This window comes from Orcinus orca, chromosome 7 (genome assembly GCF_937001465.1).
Source record: "Orcinus orca chromosome 7, mOrcOrc1.1, whole genome shotgun sequence".
NCBI classification, from domain to species: domain Eukaryota; kingdom Metazoa; phylum Chordata; class Mammalia; order Artiodactyla; family Delphinidae; genus Orcinus; species Orcinus orca.
This window is the reverse complement of record NC_064565.1, coordinates 33,659,848-33,681,255: the sequence shown is the minus strand read 5'-3', so window position 1 is coordinate 33,681,255 and position 21,408 is coordinate 33,659,848. Positions and strand designations below refer to the sequence as shown.

The window sequence follows — 21,408 nt, the reverse complement described above, 5'->3', positions numbered from 1 at the left end:
CTTATTCAACTATAACTATCTTTTAGTAGATGAATTGCAGTATACTATTGACATCAATTCTTTTTTTACTATATTGGTAAAAATCTCTTCATTTAACTCGCAATTTTAAAGGTGAGAACACTTTTAGGGTGTTGCACAGTTTTTATGAAAATAATTTGGAGGAGAAAAAGAGAAGAAACTGGCAGAAGAAACCTCTAAAGCATTATGACAAGAATTCTAGCAGAATATCCCTTTAGAAAAATCACTGAATGTATATTTGTGTACAGAGTATATATATCAGTGTCTCACGGCTTACCTGCTAGGATTCCAATGGGGTCCACAGCTCCCAGTGTTTCTGCTTCAACAAAAAAAAAAAAAACCTCTCAAGGGTTCCTTACAAATTTATAGGCCAGACTTCTGGGTGAGAAATTGAAAGCACTTCTGCTCAGACTCCACCCTCCGGGGAATCTGTGAGCTAACTTTAGTTCTTCCCACTCTGTGTATGCTGATTGTAAATCTCCAATCACTGACAAACATCTAAACAAAATGCTGCTTCTGCTCTCTATTTCAAACACTAGGGGCTCTGCTTAGGGCAGCTCCCTAAGGGGCTCTGACCTTTACACTTAGATAAACACTTCTTTGTCCTCCAACTAAGACCTTTGAGAATGTGAGCTATATCCTGTAATAATCCTATAGAGTAAATAGATTATCCTCATTTTTTTGTGAAATGAACCAATGAGTTTGTCCAGGAACTAAATCCCCAAATTTGCAATCCTTCCTTGCTTTGGGCTATGGAATACACTAAGGACTGGAGAAAAGTTCTTTCGCAACTCTGGGAGATAAGGAAAACTTAGATTTTGAGGCAGTACCCCACTGTCAAAAGCACTGTAAGTTTCTAGTCTGAAGGTAGAGTTTGATATTTAATGAATTAACATTTTAGTCGAAAGTTTAATATTGGCCCACAATTCTAGAATATACTTTATTGCCCAATAGGTGGATTTTAGAAAGTCTTAAATTAACAGTTAACAAAACAATCAAGGAAGAAAGAGTTAGAGTTTGAAAATCAAGTGGAAACTAGCCTAGGAAACTTCATAAATGGAAATTATTCCTTTAAGCCTGTGGGCTATCTATTGTTCTACCTTCATTATCTCTTTATGCTTATTCCTGAGCTTGGGTCTTTTAGTGAATATCCTTTTAGGTATCAAAAACCAAGAGCAAAATGTTTCAGAATGAAGACCAAAGATAGAGACTGGGCCTGAATAATTAACTCACTTGTACATCTGCCCCTTGTTGAGCCCCACACCATACCAGGTATAGCATTATTTGATTCAATCAAATAATTATTTGATTCAATCTACCATATGTTTGCTGTGTAACTCTGGACAATTTACCTCACCTGTGGTGAGTCTCATATGTCATCTATCAGATGGAGACATAAAAGTACCTTTCCATCAAGATTACTGAGATATAAAACAATGTACCTAGAGAGCCAGTGTACCAAGCCACATAAGTTAATAAGTAACATGTCCCTATTTTTTTTTAGTTAACCAGACCAAAAGCATTACCCTCCAGTGTATGAGAGATGGGGATAAAAGACATGAAGTCACTTTCATACAAGTAATTGAACAGTGAAAAGAAAATGTATTTCATCTCATGAACCTTATCATTACAATAATACTATAGAGTAAGTAGAGTGTCTTAATTTTATTAAGTTGGAAGAGTAAAACTTTGAATCCAGAGTATCTCAAATTTTGTGGGTTTTTTTCTGTTTTGCTTATTCCTTATGCTGTAAGAGTGTTAGACAATTTGTCCAGTTCTAATATCCAGGAAGTGAGCCTGAGGGTGAAGTCTGTGTCATTTTTGGTAGGAGAATTATACTCCTTTAACTACAGGAGACAGATATAGGTACATATAGAAGTAGAGATAAAGTGTCTTACTTTCACACTACTTCTTCTAAAGTCTTTTGATAATGTTAAAGACCATGCCATAAAAATATTGTCTTAAAAACTATTGTTTAACATAGCCACTTTTAAAGAACTTGCTTGGAGGTCTAAGCTGTCATCCTAGTTCTTATATTTTGTATATCTGTCTTTTTTAATCTGTTACCTTCATTCATTTTTTAAAAAGTATTAAGAATATTCTTTGTTCCTGGGGATATAATGGTTTTCCATTATAAAATCTTTATAATACTCACATAAGCCCCTAAAAATATAAAGGATTGTGAGATAAGTCGTGACAGGAGTGGTGAAAGAAAGATCCACTGCAAGGCCAGCTGTGGCGGGAAAAGAAAGAACAGAGTGAGCTTCCATTTCTTCTTTTTTGGAAACAGAAAGAGGAAACATGTTGCCAGGATAAATGTACCAATTCAGAGTTGTCTTTTAATTTCCATGTATGTCATCTGGCCTGTAACATGATATGTCTCTGAAAGGCAGAAAATTTGATTTTATCCTCTTCAGAGTTTGCCCATGAATAGAGCTAAGAAAATATCTGTTGAATTAGGTTGGGTTTTTTTTCAGATGATTCATTTCCTTCCATCAAAATTGCTGATTGGGGATATGAGGGAAAGTCTGTTCTCAAAAACTGATTCTTAAACAGTGAATTTTATATTTACTCTTCAAGGCTTATTCACTAAGGCTGGACCAGTGTGTGGCATAAAGTAGTAGACTTCAATCGGGGCTCACAGTATTATTAATCAAATTAAATTCAGTGTAGCAACTGTTTCTGTAAGAATCCAAGGCTACAGATCCAACTATGAAGCTCTAATGCTAAATGTTCAGTAAGTAAAAACGAGTATGTGACTGAGGCAAAGATGCTGGTTGGTGGCCAGTTCAAGTCCAACTATTAAAAGTGTTCTGTAGAAGTAAAAGAGAACCTCGGGGGCCAGTGAGGACAGACTGATAAAAAGCTGCAGTCTCAAACTTGGGTGTTGAAGGGTAGCATAATATGCCACCCCAAAATAGAACTGTAGTAGTTCAGGACATGTCACCACAAAATATGCCACTGTGGCATATTGACTATTATGAGCTGTAGGCACTTGAAAAACAGCAAATGCAGGGAGAGGATGTCTCTGAACTCCCTTTATCTGCCTAAAGATAGATCCTAAAGGAACCCAATTTTCATAAATGCCCTCCTCAGAAGTTTCATTAACCAGGGGAGATTGAGTCTTATCACAGAAGAGACTAGAAGTCCACACCACACACAGACAGACCTTGTCACAAACTATTCTATCTCTCATCCTTTCTTCTAAGGGCCCATTGATCTTTCCTAAAAATCGTTTATTCTCCACGAAGTGGCATACATTCCTCTTCCCTTCCCTATTAAGATGGGAATTTAGCCTGAATTCTAAGCCAGCTCTGAGAGTTATTCATTTTCTCCTGGATATTTCCTATGTATACATGAGGTATTCATGTTAATAAACTTACTTTTTTTTTTTTCTCTTGTTAATCTGTCTTTATTACAGGGATCTCAGCTAAGAACTCAGAAGGGTAGAGGGAAAATTATTTTTCCTCCCCTACAGTGCATAGGAACTTTCACATAGATCTATTTTTTCTAATTAAGTAAAAACATGTAGGAACTCGCTTCTCACTTCTGTGCAGGGAAATTTAATCTGAGTCATTATTAGGACGCTCCTTCCTTCTTCTTCCAAGGGGATGTTGGAAATACCCCAGACGTTTTACACATAGCAAAATACTCTGGGGCCAGCCTAGTAGCTTCCTTCTCTCTCTTCCCTTCTGCCTCTCCTTTCCCAGCCTCATCACTTTGCACTGCCAACACTCTTTCCCCTTCCTCTTAGGGTTAACCAACATAACATAAGTTCTCTCAAAACCCAGGTCAGGGGGTTCTTGTCAAGCAATTTCATTCTGAAGCCAAGGAATGCCAAATCTTTCATGGGTAGGGGAAAATATTGGAACAATATCAAGAACAGAACACCGCCTCCCCAAATTCTCTCTCCTCTGTTCTTCCCCCTCCCCTTTCCTTTTCTCCCTCCTTTCCTCTCCTTCCCTGCCTTCTTCTCTTGCCTTCCCTTTTTATCCTTCCCCCTTCTTACTCCCTCCCCTCCCCCCTCTTCCTCTACTCTCCTTAATCCTCCTCCCCTGCCTTTTCTCTCTCTCTTGCCCCTCTCCCTTTTCTTCTTTCTTCTTCTCCATTACCTCCCTCCTGTCCTCACCCCTTTGCGCTCCTCCTCTCCTTCTCCTCCACTCTTTTCCCCTCCTCTCTTCCCTCTTCTCCCTCTCCGTCATATCTAACAGGGAAAGCAAATAACAGTAAATCACTAGGCTAAATAGATAATCTGTTCTGTCTTTCCTATGAGATATATATTCTGGTTATTAGAAAAATTCCCCAGTAATGAGCACGGGCTTTCCTATCCTCTATATGCAGTATTTTAGTTTTTTTTTTTTTTTGAGAAAAAATACAAGGGTTTATTATAAGCAAATGACATTTTGCCAGTTGGTACTTAAAATTCATTTGTAGGGACTTCCCTGGTGGCTCAGTGATTAAGACTCCAGGCTCCCAATGCAGGGGGCCCAGGCTCGATCCCTGGTCAGGGAACTAGACCCTACATGCATGCCACAACTAAGGAGCCAGAGAGCCTCAACTAAGGAGCAGGTGAGCGGCAATTAAGAAGCTTGGCTGCTGCAGCTAAGACCCAGCACAACCAAATTAATTAATTAATTAAATATTAAAAGAATTCATTTGTAGACTAAAATTCCTATAACCCACGCACTTTTTCCTAGTTCAAATTTTCCCCCTCAGTGTTAAATTCAGAGGCATTCAAGTCAATCTATATGTTGTGCTCTAGCAGGGGAAGTTGAATATTCTCTATTAGATATGTTTGCATATCAATTTGCCCAAATATCTGATTGTGTATATGAAGAACTGGAATTAACAAAATTATCTATTTTTTCCTCTGTATTCAAATAGTAAGCAGACAAAAGAATCAGAGCTGAGCTACAAAGAGTTTCAAAACAGTTTTGAAATAGGCAAATGCTTTTAATATTGCTGGCCCTATTTCAATGAGTCATCACATCTGAATAGAGGGAACTTTAATGAATATATATATATATATATATACCACATCTTTTCCATTCATTCCATAAATGGGCACTTAGGTTGTTTCCATATCTTGGCTATTGTAAACAATGCTGCGATGAACATAGGGGTGCATATATCTTTTTGAATTAGTGTTTTTGTTTTCTTCAGATAAATACCTGGAAGCGAATTAGCTGAATCGTATGGTAGTTCTATTCTTAATTTTTTTTGTAATCTCCATATTGTTTTCCATAGTGACTGCACCAGTTTACATTCCCACCAGCACTACACAAGGGTTCCCATTTCTCCACATTCTCTCCAACACTTGTTATTTCTTGCCTTTTTGATCGTAGTCATTCTAATGGGCATAAGGTGATATTTGTGGGTTTGATTTGCATTTCCCTGATAATTAGTGATGTTAACCAACTTTTCATGTGTCTATTGGCCAACTGTATGTTTTCGTTGGAAAAATGTCTCTTCAGGTCCTCTACCCATTTTTTAATTGGGTTGTTTGTTTTTTAGTTGTTGTTGAGTTGAATGAATCTTTTATATATTTGGATATAACCCCTTATCAGATGTATGACTTCTAAATGCCCCATTCAGTAGGTTATCTTTTCATTTTATTGACAGTAGATTTTGCTGTGCAGAAGCTTTTTAGTTTGATGTAATCCCACTTATTTTTGTTTTTTTGTTTTTTTCCTTGCCTGAGGAGACATATCCAGAAAGACATTACTAAGACTGCCATCAAAGAGCATACTGTCTAAATAGTAGTTTTATGGTGTAGGGTCTTACATTCAATTTCAATCCATTTTGATTTTTGTGTATGGTGTGAGATAGTGGTCTAGTTGCATTCTTGTGCATCTGGCTGTCCAGTGTTCCCTACACCAGTTATTGAAGAGACAATCCTTTCTCCCTTGTATGGTTCTTTGCTTCTTTGTCATAAATTAATTGTCCATATATGTGTGGTTCTATTTCTGGGCTCTCAATTATGTTCCATTGATCTATGTGTCTGTTTTTCTGCCAATATCATGCTGTTCTGATTACATAGCTTTATAATATAGTTTGAAATCAGGAGTATGATATCTTCAGCTTTGTTCTTTTTTCTCAGGATTGCTTTGGCTCTTTGGGGTCTTTGGTTGTCCCATATAAATTTTAGGAGTTTTTTGTCCTATTTCTGTGAATAATGATAGGGATTGCATTGAATCTGTAGATTGCTTTAGGTAATATGGACACCTTTAACAATGTTAATTCTTCCAATCCATGAGCATGAAATATCTTTCCATTTATTTATGTCTTCTTCAATTTCTTTAAACAATGTCTTGTAGTTTTCAGTATATAGGTCTTTTACCTGTTTGGTTAAATTTATTCCTATTGTTGTGATTGCAAATGAGATTGTTTTCTTAATTTCTCTTTCTGTTAGCTCGTTGTTAGTGTACAAAAACACAACAGATTTTTCTATATTGATTTTGTGCTCTGCAAGCTTACTGTATTGGTTTATTATTTCTAATAGATTTTTTTGGTGGTATCTTTAGAGTTTTCTCTATATATAATCATGTCATCCACAAATATATATAGTCATGTCATCCACAAATCATGTCATCCAGTTTTACTTCTTCTCTTCCAGTCTGAATGTGTTTTATTTCTTTTCCTTGCCTAGTTGCTCTGTCTAGGACTTCCAGTATTACATTGAATAAGAGTGGTGAGAGTGGGCATCCTTGTCTTGTTCCTGATATTAAGCAGTAGCTTTCAGTTTGTTACCATTGAGTATGATAGCTGTGAGTTCATCATATATGGCTATTTTTATGATGAGGTGTATTTCTTCTATAACCATTTTATTGAGAGTTTTTGTCTTGTCAAATAGGTTTTCTGCATGTATTGAGATGAACATGTAATTTTTATCCTTCATGTTGTTAATGTATTGATTTATGTTTATTGATTTATGATGTTGAACCATCAATGCATCCTGGAATAAATCCCACTTGATCATGGCAGTTTCTACTGAGGAATCTGTTGATAGCCTGATGGGAGTTCCTTTGTAGTTTACTATCCTTTTTTTTTCCTGGCTTCCTTTAAAATTCTTTTTCATTGACTTGACAATTCTCCAGAAAACAAACTTAAAGTCACAGAATCTAACTGAGAGAGAGTTAAAAATAGCTGTCATGAAGAAACTCAATGAGCTACAAGAAAACTCAGAAAGGCAGTTCAATGAGGTCAGGAATAAAATTAATGATCAGAAGGAATACTTTACCAAAGAGACTGAGACTCTAAAAATGAACCAAACAGAAATTCTAGAGCTGAAAAACTCAGTAAATGAGATGGAGCATTGGAAATAGAGCAGACCATAAGGAAGAGAATTATTAAGCTCAAAGACAGAAAGCTAGAAATGATTCGGGGAGAAGAGGAACAAGAACTAAGTTTTTTTGTTTGTTTTTTAAATGAATAAACTCTATGAGGACTATCTGACTCCAATAGAGAAGGCAGTATAAAGGTAATGGGCATTCCAGAAGAAGAAAGGGAGAAGGGAGTAGAGAGTTTATTTAAAGAAATAATAGCTAAGAAATTTCCAAACCTAAGGAAAGAACTGGATATACAAGTCCATGAAGCTAAGAGAACACTTTTGTTGAGTTATGGATGTTTCATTGGTTGTAGTTTGTGTGTAGATTGAAGGGGTGAGACAAAGAAAGTGTCTTCTGCCATGATGCTGATGTCACTCGTGCAAAATTTCCATTAAAAGGCAAAGATTTATACACTAGAATTTTTTTCACAGTACAAGTACAAATACAAGTGCCCTCCTTTTACTTTAATAACTCACTTCTCCTTAAAACATTTTTAAAATATTAAAAGTGACTATCAAGAGAGGCAATGAAGGGTGGATGTTCATAGGTGACTCTTCAAGATCCTCCTCTAGCATTTGACTTTTCTTCCTGTGATTCTCTGGCAAAATGGTTTCTAGCACCACTAACAAATGCTGTAAAAATTCTCATTGTGCATGTGTCCATTATCTAGACACCAGCTTTGCTGGTTCCTACTCATTTACTTCCCACAGCTTTTATAGTACACATCCACCAAAATATAGCAATTTCCTAAATCCCACACTGAACATGGGAGAGATTTTATTAGTTAGAATCCAAAGAATGTTACAGTAAGTTCCTGAGGGCCAACAGGAAATGCTTCTAAGGGGCTCTTCTTTAGAAAAGGAAAGTACCTTGTGTTAGAGAAGAGTTAGTAAGAAGTAGAAAATAACATTCATAAACTTGAAATTTAACTTGCATTTATATATGAGAATAGTATCCTGCTTTATAGAAATATTTCTATAATCTGAAAAAAAGAGATTATTTTTTAACACGATACACATTTTCAAAATTGACTGAACTGGAGGAATACTTGAAAAGAACAATTCCTTCAGAAGAGGTTAGAAATGAGTTTAAAGAGCTGTCATACAGAAGGCAATATGAAGTTTGAATACTTTTATACAACTATTGTTAAATTATAGTTCATCTTAAAAGAATAGGAGATTCCCATATTATTCAAACTATTCCAGACCACTGGGGGGAAAATGAGCTTTCCTGTTTATTTTCTGAAGTTTTTCTAATCTCAATTCCAAACTTGATAATGTAGGAGTCTAAGGTACAAAAGTCTGTTTTCATTAAAAAAAAAAAAAAAAAAGTGTTGATAAAGAATCATGTTGCTTAACTGTTTTCATTAGAATCATTTATCTTTATTCATGATATATTAATTCTGTTTAAAATAAATTATAGCTATTTTCCACTGCATTGTTTTAACATATTTTGTTCTTCGTTACATGGCTTTCAACTGTTTTTTTTTCTTCTTCAGCTTATTTATCTAGTTTTTCTTCTTTATTTTCTTATATAAGCTTTGCTTTTTAGAGCAGCTTTAGATTCACATCAAAAGTGAGCAGAAAGTACAGAGAATTCCCATATAATACTTCCTTCTCAACTTATTTTTAATATTAATTTTTCCAATCAAATTTCTTGCCTTAACTTTTCACTTTTGTCCAATCTGATCCTTGTGTTTCCTTCTTATTACTTATTACTCCAATATTGATTCTTTTAAAATTTTAACTCTTTTTTACTTTTTAAAATCTCTTTCCCTGCTTTATTTCATAACTCACTTTTACATTTTCAATTTTTATTTTATTTATTTTAATCTGTTATTTTAAATTATTTTCTTTACACAGATGGACCTTTATTATTTCTTGTTATGCCATTTTAATTTATTTTATTATTTATTGTTTATTATTATTTATTTTTACTCAACTTATTTGTTTGTATTCTGTTCTTCATTTTATTTCATTGGTTTTATTTCATAATTCTTTAGTTCTTTCCCATTTATTTCAAATATTCACTATTAACAATTGTAATTGCTTTTAATTTTATAAGTTATTTTCCTATGAACAGTAAGAGCTAGAGAGGGTGTGGAGAAAAGGGAACCCTCCTACAGTGTTGGTGGGAATGTAAATTGGTACAGCCACTATGGAGAACAGTATGGAGGTTCCTTAAAAAACTTAAAATAGAACCACCGTAGCAATCCCACTCCTGGGCATATATCCAGAGAAAACCATAATTCAAAAGGATACATGCACTCCAGTGTTCATTGCAGCACTATTTACAATAGCCAAGACATGGAAGCCAAATAAATGTCCATTGACAGAAAAATGTATAAAGAAGTTGTGGTATACACATATACAATGGAATATTACTCAGCGATAAAAAGAATGAAATAATGCCATTTGCAGCAAAATGGATGGACCTAGAGATTATCATACTAAGTGAAGAAAGTCAGAGAAAGACAAATATCATATGATATCACTCATATGTGGAATCTAATTTAAAAATGATACAAACAAACTTATTTACAAAACAGAAGCAGACTTATAGATATCAAAAACAAATTTATGGTTTCCAAAGGGGAAACATGGTGGGAGGGATAAATCAGGAGCTTGGGATGAATACACGCACACTACTATACATAATATACATAATATACATAATATACATAATATACATATACATAATATACATGACCAATGGGGACCTACTGTATAGCACAGGGAACTCTACCTGTGATAACCTATATGAGAAAATAATCTAAAAAAGAATGAATATATGTATATGTATAACTGGATCACTTTGCTGTACACCTGAAACTAACACAACATTGTAAATCAACTATACTCCAATAAAATTAAAATATTAAAAAATAAGTTATCTTTCTATGGTATATAGAAAACCATTTAATCTGGGTGGCCCAAGCAGGAAGAGTTTGTGATGGACAAGGAGATAAGAAAAAGACAAAGAACCTTAGTGATTGTTCATGTTACTGTCCTGCAATGTAAACCTTTTTCTACATAAATTTCCAGCCAAAAGCCTTGTGTCTTATTCTTGATGGAAATAAAAAAATAGTGTTGGTGTTCAACACATTATGATTTGGTAAAGAGACAACCTTTAATGGACTGAGATAGTCTACAAACTTAAATAAATTTGTTCAAGTAGGAATTCAGGAAAGAGGTGATGAAAAGTGTATTCTCCCCCTCACCACACATATCCTTGGAGCAAGGGAAGGCATTCTGAGGATGAATATCCTCAGGTATCATTAGCATTTAAAGGAACATGGTGAAATCGTGACAACTGGATGACTTTTGAGGATCTTCAGACTTTACCTCAGGCTGCACAGTTGAACCTTATTGCTTTTGGCTCTTAATGAATTTGGATCTTATAGAACTCCAGTTTGACTTTCTGCTTCAGTGTGACTTGAGAGGAGTAAAAGGAGCAGAATCATGTATTTCACTTTATATATATTTTACCTCAAAACATGATTTTGCTTTGAAAAATTATAGGAGAAATATCATTCAGGTCTTAGTTCTTGAAAAACCATGGAGAATTGTGCTACTCTTTGCTTTGGCTGCTAGGGAGGTTAAAATCAACTTTTTGCACTACCTTTAGTGAGACTTCATTTACATCACTGAGTTCTAATTTCCTCTTGTATTTACTGTACAATAATCTTTCTATGGGATCAGTATGTTTATTTATTTTTCAACATACATGTGGCCTTTTAATTGATAATATAAATTCACCACCCTGGTTAAATGATAATGGACAAATAAGTAATTAAATAAGAAGGTGATTATTACTCCCATACAAATTTACCCTCTCTGACTTTGACTGGTCCCTAATTGCTGCTCAGTAATCCAGTTACGCCTTACCTGTTGATTTAGTATTATATGCTCTAGAGAATCCATTTAAAATATTCACCCTCATGGTCCTTCCTCTGCGGAAGCCTTCAGAATGCAGGGTCAGATCTCCATAGCTTTCCCTGTTGGATCAGAGCATCCCTAGGCTATTCTATGAGACAAGGAGCCTTTATGGTCTGGATGTTTGTTGTGGTGTCCAAGCCAGGAAGTAGCTGTAGAGTGGTCAGTAACTAGCTATATGTCCTATGCAGTTTACTTAGGACCTACTTTCAACAGGGCAGTTTATAAATCCTCTGACTTCTAACTTTTCAGTTATCTTTGTTCCTTGTTCTTTATAATTATTCCTAAGGAATTCCATGTAACTATTACACTCACAAGAGCCTCCTGTAACTTTATTGTGCCTACAAGAGTGGACTTTTGGACTCACTGCCCTAATCCAGTACAGATGAAATAGGAGGTTAATGTTTTACTAACAGCAATTAGTAGCCAAGTAGACAGTCTGAAATTTAAATTTATAAAAGAAAACTAATAGAAAACAAAAATATCATCAATAGGAAAAAGATGTGCAAGAGGAATTGTTCTTAATTTCCTTTTATCTGTGACTCTTTATGAGATCGCAGAATCATCATCCTATAGGTACTTCACAGAAAGCATGGAGTCCTCAATTTGCCCAAGTACTGTTTAGTCATTCCTTCCGCCCCTTTCTACACTCACTGCTTGTCCGAGTCTAACATGTCATCACTTTATGACTTCCTTTTGACTTCTTTTGGACAGTCTCTTAACTTGCTTCCCTGTCTCTGTATTTCCCCTGTGATCTAAATTCCATGTCATTCACAGACTAATCTTTCAGGTCATGTGTTAAATGCTACTTACAGGACTTTTAAAATTGTATCCAGGAAGGATGAAGTTATTGACATGACATAGAAAGTATTTTATGGTTTGGACTGTGCCTACCTTTGGAGCCTCATTTTGGGCCCTTCTTCCCCATGGACGCTATAATCCAGCCATGCTAAACTCACTATGAGAATTTGATGCCCAAACTCTCCATCCACTTCTGTTTTTCCCTATGTTGTTACTTCCCTCTGGTTGAAATGTTCTTTTCTCTCTTGATTGCTCTCTTCCAAAAATGAACTTAAGTTTTCACTTAGCTCAGGATTTTCTTTATATTCCAGTCAGAGTTTATTGTCTGTTTTATAATGCTTCGTATGATATTTTATTTAACTGAGTGATTATGCTTTGACAGAGTTAAAGTCAGAAGCATGACTGAGGTATCCAGGAGGTGTAAGGGGATTTATCTACCCAGTATGGTCCAATTCTTTTTTGTTGTTGCTGCAGCAGTAAATCAGCATGGCTTAGCATTTAAGCCCAGGTGACACAGGTTTTTCTGTTGTGAGATGACTTAGCTAACTCTTGTCATTGTGGGTAAAGTGAATTGCTCCTGCTCTTTCCTCCCACTACCATAATGACTGCAGTTTCTCATGATGGCGGCTGATCTGTGTACTTTCCTCCACTCTTATGTCTCTTTTCTATATTCAGAGTGGAATGGAGTTTAGAGATTGTTCTCTAGCCTGTCCTATTTTCCAGAATTACTTTTCTGGATAAGATATTCTTTACAGTTTCCCATAGGACCATGCCACCTGCTTTGGAAGAACTCCAGGGCTCACCATGTGAGATATGAATGCACTCTTTGCACCCAGACATGTTAGGTCTGAGACTTTATTGTATTCAGCAGCTATTCTTCATAATTTGTCATTTGCAATTATAGCCATTACCCATTTTAGTAAAGAGAGAGTTTTCTTCTCCGTTTTCTAAGAAGTTTTCTTTTCAGTTTTCTCTTGGCTTCAAAGAGAAGAACAGAGTAGAAATGCCTTTAAAGTGCCTCCTTAACTGCAAACTCCCCTTAAATTTTACTTCCACTTCTACTGTATTACTGAACCTCTTCTCTGGTACAGTTCTAATGATTTCCTAATTGGCAAATTCAAACTGGTTTCTCTGCTGACAGCCTCTACATTGAAAGCTCTTGTTCCTATCAGTTCTTTTAGAGTACAAATCTCAGTTTAATCTTTTTTCTCATTCTTCTTTGTCTCTTCTTTTCCAGTCTCATTCTACAGTTTTTCCCTCTGTTGCTAATAAAAATACATGCATTCATTTTTGTACCTGTAGCACTTTCTGTACTGCTGTTAATAGCCCTTAGCATAGGCTGAGTTCTTAATATATCTGTATGCACAATTTTCTTCCTTTCTAGGGTACTTGTTACTTGAGCATGAAGTTTTATCTTTCTTTACTTCCTTTTGCATAGTAGATAATAAAATGTTTCCTGAATTCAAGTTGTTAAATTATTTTATTAGTTAGATTGCCTCTGCATTGTTTTTATTCACCAGGATCTATTATTAACCAGTTAAACTGATAAATATATTAAAATATCATTAATAATGACGAGAACAAAAGGAAAAAGCATTATGGCAATGGAATATGAATCTAAAAAAACAAAACTCTGGACCATAAGTCTGGGGACCTGTTTACCACATAGACCCAGCATTATCAGAATTGAACATGAGGTCTTAAGCAGGCACAAATCAAGTTGATAAAGGTGAAAGTTATATTTATTTTTAAAATGTTAATTTTTAAGGTTTTTCTGATATTCAGAGATCTACTTTTAGTCTTCAGATAGAAAAGTATATTGAAATACTACCAATTTTTGGTCAATGCTCTGTAAAAACTATTTTAATGTATATATCATTATCATAAAAATTATAAATAAAACATGGTAGAGGTATGCAATTTTTTTTTTTTTTTTTTTTTCAGTACGCAGGCCTCTCACTGTTGTGGCCTCTCCCGTTGCGGAACACAGGCTCCGGATGCGCAGGCTCAGCGGCCATGGCTCACGGGCCCATGTGGGTTCCTCCCAGACCGGGGCATGAACCCGTGTCCCCTGCATCGGCAGGTGGACTCTCAACCACTGCGCCACCAGGGAGGCCCAAGAGGTATGCAATTTTAATTAAAATATAGGAAAGACCCACCAATAAAACAAACATATTCTTTGAGAAGCCATCAGCTTAATAAAAATACCCAACACGTACTAAAACTAGCTGTGGAAGCACTAGAAAAAATATGCTTTATCAGAGCTTCTTTCTTCATTATCACAACCTCACAGCCAACCCTTTCAAAAATGAAGTTGCCTCTATTATGAGCAATTGTAAGTTTGGTTGGGGAAATATATACACACATATCCACAGAGTTAGAATTAATCCTTTCCCTTGTTTAACCACAAAAATGATTGTGCTTACATTGTCAGCTAAAGAGATTTTATGAAAAGCTTATTTTTTGCAACTCTGCCTCTTAGCCTGAGTTGACCCAAGGTGTTTGCTTATTAAAAGAGTCCTATTCATGATTTATGAGATATGACTAGTGCGTTTATTACTATTGCTTCTTGTGCTCTACATCTTGATTACAGTATAACTACAGAATTAAAAAAAACACCTCTTACTATGATTGTGAAACTTGGGTCCATTAACATAGAGTTTACAGAACAGTGTACAATACCTTCTTAATAATCCAAACACCATAAGAAAACACATATATTGCTCGTTGAATTACATAAGAGGGTTAACTCAGTTTAGATAGCCCTAGCATATGCACAGTCCTTAAATACATGATTTGTACATGGTAATCCACTTGATTAATTAATTGAATTTATTGATTAATGTAATAAAGGTGAATAGCTGATCCAAAAACTTCCAAGAATAGTAGTTATTTCATATTTACATTTGATCTATTAAATCTCCAGAGAACATAATTAGAATTTAATTATTCAAAGTATCCTGAAAATACATCCCCATGGAATTGGGAAGAAGCAATGATGTTTCTGCTTGGGGAAGTCAGAGAGTATTCCAAAGAAGTGTCTACACTTACCTGAAGCTACTTCTTTCTTCCTTGCCTGTGGCAGTCCCTGTTAATGGAGCTCACACTGTACTCTTTTCCTCTGTGCCTAGATGTGGTCTTTCATGTTCTTTTTTTTTTTTTTTTTAATTTTACTTATTTATTTTTGGCTGCGTTGGGTTTTTATTACTGTGCACGGGCTTTCTCTAGTTGCGGAGAGCGGGGGCTACTCTTCGTTGCGGTGCACGGGCTTCTCATTGCAGTGGCTTCTCTTTGTTGCGGAGCACGGTCTCTAGGCATGTGGGCTTCAGTAGTTGTGGCTCGCGGGCTCTAGAGTGCAGGCTCAGTAGTTGTGACGCACAGGTTAGTTGCTCCGCGGCATGTGGGGTCTTCTCAGACCAGGGATCGAACCCGTGTCCCCTGAATTGGCAGGCGGATTCTTAACCACTGCACCAGCAGGGAAGTCCGGTCTTTCATCTTCTTAACAGAGTACTCCAGAAACTAATTTTAAAAGGGATGGAATGTTTTTATCAACCTAGGCTGAGCATCTTAGACAAACCTGACATAGACAAGTGAATATAAAATGCTCCCAGAACTCCTTGCTAGTAAAGAATCTGGCCGAGAACAGAGGTATTGGTTGAAGGAGCCATGGATGGACGCTGGAGTGAGAATTTATCAAACACTAGCAATTTACTTTAATGATCATTTCCTGAGAAGTTCTAAAATATTTTCAATGTTTAGAGAATTTGTTTAGTAACTAAATGGAAAAGTTTCTACTAAGAGAAAACTCCATGCACTTATAAGAACATTCTACTTGCCCCACTGTTTTTCTTACCTATCTCTGTTTGCCAATATCTATAATACAGATTTTGGAAAACATATTTTGCCTCATGAATTTAAGAATGATTCCATTTTCTATCATGACATTGGCAGTGCTGTTTTTTCTTTCCTTTCTAAGTTTGTTCTTCAGTAAAGAAATCAGATACAACTTTGACTTTGTATTTCCTGATACCTTCCTCAAAATGGTTTGACATGTTGTGTGATAAATCATGCACTAGAGGCAAGAGTGATGGTGATGAAAGTGTTGCAGTTTGAGACTATAAATATATGGATTCAATAGATACATTTGGCCCAAATGAAAAGATGAGAGTTCCTCCATCATTAGCAGGTCAGGTGCTTGCTGCACAAAGGCAGGTCAGCTTTAAGGGCAGGGTCTGCTTCCCACACAGGCAGGAGTGCCAGGCTAATGTGAGTTCAAGAGCAGAGTTATGGCTGCTGATTTCCCAGCTACATCCTCCTCCATTTATCACCATACTGTACATTCTCAGAGACTTTGGTGAGGGAGTAAATATAGGACAGAACAAATTATTCAATTTCAATTTAGACTAAAATTAAATTTAAATCTCATTTTATATGTGTATCTAAGTCCCACAAAAATGTCAGTTCAATTTGAAACAAGATTAATAAATAACTAGTATATATTTAATCCTATCTAAGTGTCAAGTATTGTACTAGGGTTTCATTTGTATTATCTCCCTTAATCTTTAGAGGAAAGAAAAAAAGAGTTATAAGTACTATTACTGATTTACTTTACAGAGGAGGAAATGCGTCAAAGGAAATAAAATAAAATGTGTGTGTGTGTGTGCATGCGTGTGTGTGTGTGTGTGCGTGAGAGAGAGAGAGAGAGAGAGAAGAAGGGAATATTCCATGCAATATAGACCCCCAAATCCACACTAGTAGATACTATAGTAAAACAGAAAAGCAAAACAATTGTAGCTGGGATCAAAAAATAAATAAAAAGGCAAATATTTCTATGGATAAGAAATAGAAAAACAAAACAAAACAAAAAACCAAAGCAGTGAATAGGGCTGAAGTTATGGTCCTGCAAGGCTGTGGATCCGGGTGAAAAAAAGAAAGGCTACATGTTTGGCTGCTGTAGGAAACAAAAGTGCCAATTACAGGTTGAGCTAACAGAACTATGACTGCTGCCTTAGAAAAAGAGAGAGGGGTGAGTGGGCTGGCATGATTCTGATAAGGCAGTTAAAGTGGGGGAGAGAGAGTGTAAATAATCACATGACATTCTCTTTTTCAATATAAGTCTGCATATTATATTAAGTAGTATAGTACTAAGAAAGACATACTCAGTGATTAAATACTCATGATAAACTCACTCTGCATACAATTATAATAGGAATAAGTATGTTTTCAATTATTTAAAAAAACATGAAAACCAAAACAAGAAGATATGAATATAAAAGAAATATCAATTGAAATCTTGGTAATAAAAAGATAGACACACAAAAATCCATAGCTATAATAACCCTAGGCTGAACACAGTTGAATAGAGAATTATTATAGAGCAGGACTTCAGCTGCTCCCTGACGTAAGTTGACCAAACTATATACCTACTATATTGTAGTGAAATTCACTACAATTTCGCTTCTGGCAACCCCAATCTTTTCCCCCAGATACATAATTCTAAACCTGTGCCCATGGACCCAATTCAGCAATTCCATATGCAACTGAAACACAGTTACCCTATTTCCAAAGAGAGACAATCCAAACTTCATCCAAATTAAAGTTTCCCTCTAAAAACAGGAACTTTAGGATACGTGTTGTTAGGAAACTTAGGATATTCTTGTTCTTTATAAATACGGTTTCTCATTATTCTGGCATTCATGACTAATAATAAAAATGAACCGAGATACCCATTCCCACTTTAAAGCAGTGGAGGAAAACTATTATAAAGAAATGTCAGTGAAATGAGAGCAATAGGCCCTTGATATAAAACATACACAAATACTACAGGACAGGGATAACAAAACTCACTTTTCTTGTTTGAAGGAACTCTCTTGCCCATCATCCTCCATATGATACATAAGGATACTGTTCCACTTATTTGTTTTTTGGTTTTAAATCCATTCTCGAGTATTTCCTTTGATGGATATAGAATAATACGGTTTTGAATATTTGCCTGTCAACAAATATGTTTCCTTTTTTTGCAGGTGAATGATTCTAAGCTGGGTGTAGATACTTAGGTTCCAATCCTTTTCTTTCAATAGCCTATAGATGTTATTCCATACACTTCTTCCTTTGGTATTATAAGGGAAAAGCTCAGTGCCAGTCTAATTGGTTTTCCTTTATAAAAAAACAAAAATACAAAAAAACAACTTGTTTCTTTTGTGTGGAATCTTGTTAGAATTTTTTTTCTATTTTTAGAATTCAGAAGTTTGGCCCAAAAATTTCTTCGTGGGTGTGCGCATGAGCATGCTCATATGTGCATATGCATGGGAAAATTCTTCTCTATCATTTCTCTAGCAATTGTCTCTCCCCAACCTCTTTGTTCCCTTTTTCTTTAACTCCTATGTTTCAGGTGTTAGACTTCCTGGATACGTCTTACAAGTTCCTTGTCAGTCTCTTTGCATTTTTATCATTTCAAGATTTCAGGATACTGCCTCATTTTTAACAATCACCATCTACTTTTTCAGTATTTCTAATATTTTCTAAATTTAAAAATTATGTTTCCATACCTGAAAGCCTTATTATGATCATTGAATTAATCTCAGTGTTCCTTTTTATTTCTCTAACAGTTTCATCTGTTTCCTCCAGATTCAATTTGAAGGTGAGATTCAAATTCAAATTCCAGATTCAAATTCACTGGAAGAACCTACTTGTTTGGATTGTTTTCTTTGGGTGTTCTGTGTTATGTGCTAAATTTCCTTAAGCATATATTTGCTCTTGGCTTTATTTGCCTTTATGACTCAGATCAAGCTATTGAGCTATCATGAGGGATACAAGTGGTGGGAGGTTCTACAGTATTTACAACTGGGCATTGATGATGTACCACCCGCAATCCATCTGCCCTCTGTTGAGACTCCATCAGTAACGCTTTATTCTTCACAGTCTCTTTCACTGAAAACTTTGCTATTTTATGAGATTTAGGTTAAAGTGTGTCCAATGGTATGATGCTCCAGCATTTCTTCCAAGGCTTGAGTGCTCTTAGCACTCCACACTTGTTCAAATACCAACATCTATGGATTTCTGCAGATTGAGTTTTCTCCAAGAACCTCAGAATTTAATTCTCATCCCGAGACTATATACCCTCTGTCTCCAGGCATCCTTCTGACTAAAAGAAGATAAACTTTCTGCATATAGCTTCTCTTTCTTTCCAGATCCAAGTTCGGGTTTGGGTTTGAAGGCAGGAGTTCTGTTTTTCTGGCCTCAAGCTTTCATGTGGAGAAGCTTCAGCTTGAGTTACTGTTTTGCTCCAACCACGTCTGAGTTTTCTGTATTTTAGAACTGATCATCTGTGGAAAAGTTGCATTTTGTATGGCTCACCCATGTAGTCAGTTTATCAGGACAGGGTTGAGCTCAAAAAGGGCAAAGGCCTATGTTTTTACTGGGAGAATGGATTTGATGCAGTGCAGAGGGGTAGGAGCCCGCTGCTTCTACACTTCAGACCAGTTGTGAACAGTAATAGAACTATCCTGAACTTAGAGTTTAGATAGTGGTATGCTTAATTATTTCCTCATTGCCTCAATACCCAACAAAGCCTAAGACTTTTACAATCTATTCAGTAGTGCTTCATATAAGAGCAGTAGTTGAGGATATTGGAATTGAGAGGGTTGGATGGTCAGAACATCTATTGAGGAATCATTTTTCCAGAATTTCTTTTGGTTATTACATTTTTACTTGATGTTTGTGGAGCTCCAGCTCTTTATCTAACAACAACAATACATGGTCTGTCCATTTTCAATGGATATGTTACACTGATGAATTCAACTACTTCTTTTGCTCATCATTGCATAGAGAGATCATTCTAGTATCTATATTTTCAGATTTATCAGTTTTTCTTCTCCTAAGCCACCTTACATTCATTACAAAAGATCTATTGAAAACATAACCAATGAAAAAGTACCACCATCATGCCTCATTTATCTTCTTCAGGAATAGCTTCAGAAAAAAACCCCACACCATCCTACAGCACATTCCTATAACTACAGACACTCACTGTGTCCCCCACAAGCTTTAACTTAAAACTGTGATTGAAATCAACTTGTTCTTACACCATTGGGCTTATTCTTTATTACAAAGTTGTTCATGTAAATGCCTCTGAGTTATAGTTATATTGGCCATCAATTTCAAAGGAGGCCTCTCCAGTGTTTTTTTATATATAATATCCATACCATTCTTAATGATGGTAATCATAGGCAGTGTTATAGAGAAGTCTTGATTACTAGGTCACAATTGGAAATTGTTCAGATGTGCACTCTATATAGTAAGAATTTGATCTTACTTCTAAAATTCATTATTCAAGAACTCTTTGTCCTGGTAACTCACTTTGAATTCTTTTTTTCAATTTCAAATTTTGATTTTTTTCCTTACCATTTAAAACATACCTAAATGCCTCTGTAGATAAAATCATAATAAGCCTGCATAAAATGTTACAAAGAAAGAAATTGCATTGAGATACAGAAAAATCCCAGCTATAGTTTATATAAATCCATTTCCTTATAGGCCAGATTTGTTACAGACTTCATGGAATATTTCATGGAACTCTCATTAGAGGAAGAAAATTAGTTTTACAACTCAGGAAAATAAAACAAAAATATATAATCCCTTTGTATCAATATTCTATATAATACTTTCTCTTAAAAGAAAACAATTTCCATTTAAAATACACAAACATTGAAGGCACCTGCTTTGTACCCTGAAGAAATGTACTGTACTTTCTTCTAATCTGTATTACAGTCTATTATCTAGTTCCTGTATGAAAACTATTTCAGCTGTATTGTTTTAAAAATTAAACTATTATAATGTAGCTCAAGCAAATGATAGATCTTAAATTCAGTATTCAGTGTATAGCTCTCTACCAGTGATAGAAATTGATCATTTTAAATCTCCAAAGTCAGAACATATTCAGGGGCGAAAAGCCTCAATTTGACTTTTAAAGCAACATATTTCATTCTGCCTAGACAATAATTCTCTGGTATTATTTGGACACCTCTTATGTGCAGAATGTCAACAGACCATCAGTAAGAAACATGATTTTAAAGCTGTTTTAATTGCTGAACTTTTTTTCAATACCTTTTACACTTTGTCCCTTGAATTGTGGCCCTTTTGCCTATGCTGAGTGATTCATGACATTTCCAACTGCTTAAGAGCTGGTCTTCTTGTTATTCCTGACTCTGTCTTGATGAAAGCTTCTCTTGAGTGAAATCTCACTATTTCCAGAATATTCCACCTTTAGCCTTTCCTCACTTTCTCTGCTTCATTTGTTCCCACTTCTTATGATACTTACATATTTG

General features: G+C 35.5%; 1 protein-coding gene and 1 long non-coding RNA gene across 3 annotated transcripts in view; both read right to left on the bottom strand.

Annotated features, from left to right (window-relative positions):
- The window catches only part of KYNU (kynureninase), a 90,167-nt gene extending 89,712 nt beyond the window's left edge, over positions 1–455 (bottom strand). Inside the window, exon 1 of one of the 2 annotated variants that reach the window (XM_004285432.3) lies at positions 296–455. The gene's annotated coding sequence lies outside the window, so the exon portion shown is untranslated. The remainder of the gene's footprint in view (positions 1–295) is intronic. The other variant, XM_033416036.2, reaches the window with a different exon arrangement.
- The window catches only part of LOC125964940 (uncharacterized), a 253,154-nt gene that overhangs the window by 97,578 nt on the left and 134,168 nt on the right, over positions 1–21,408 (bottom strand). The gene's annotated exons all lie outside the window — the stretch shown is intronic.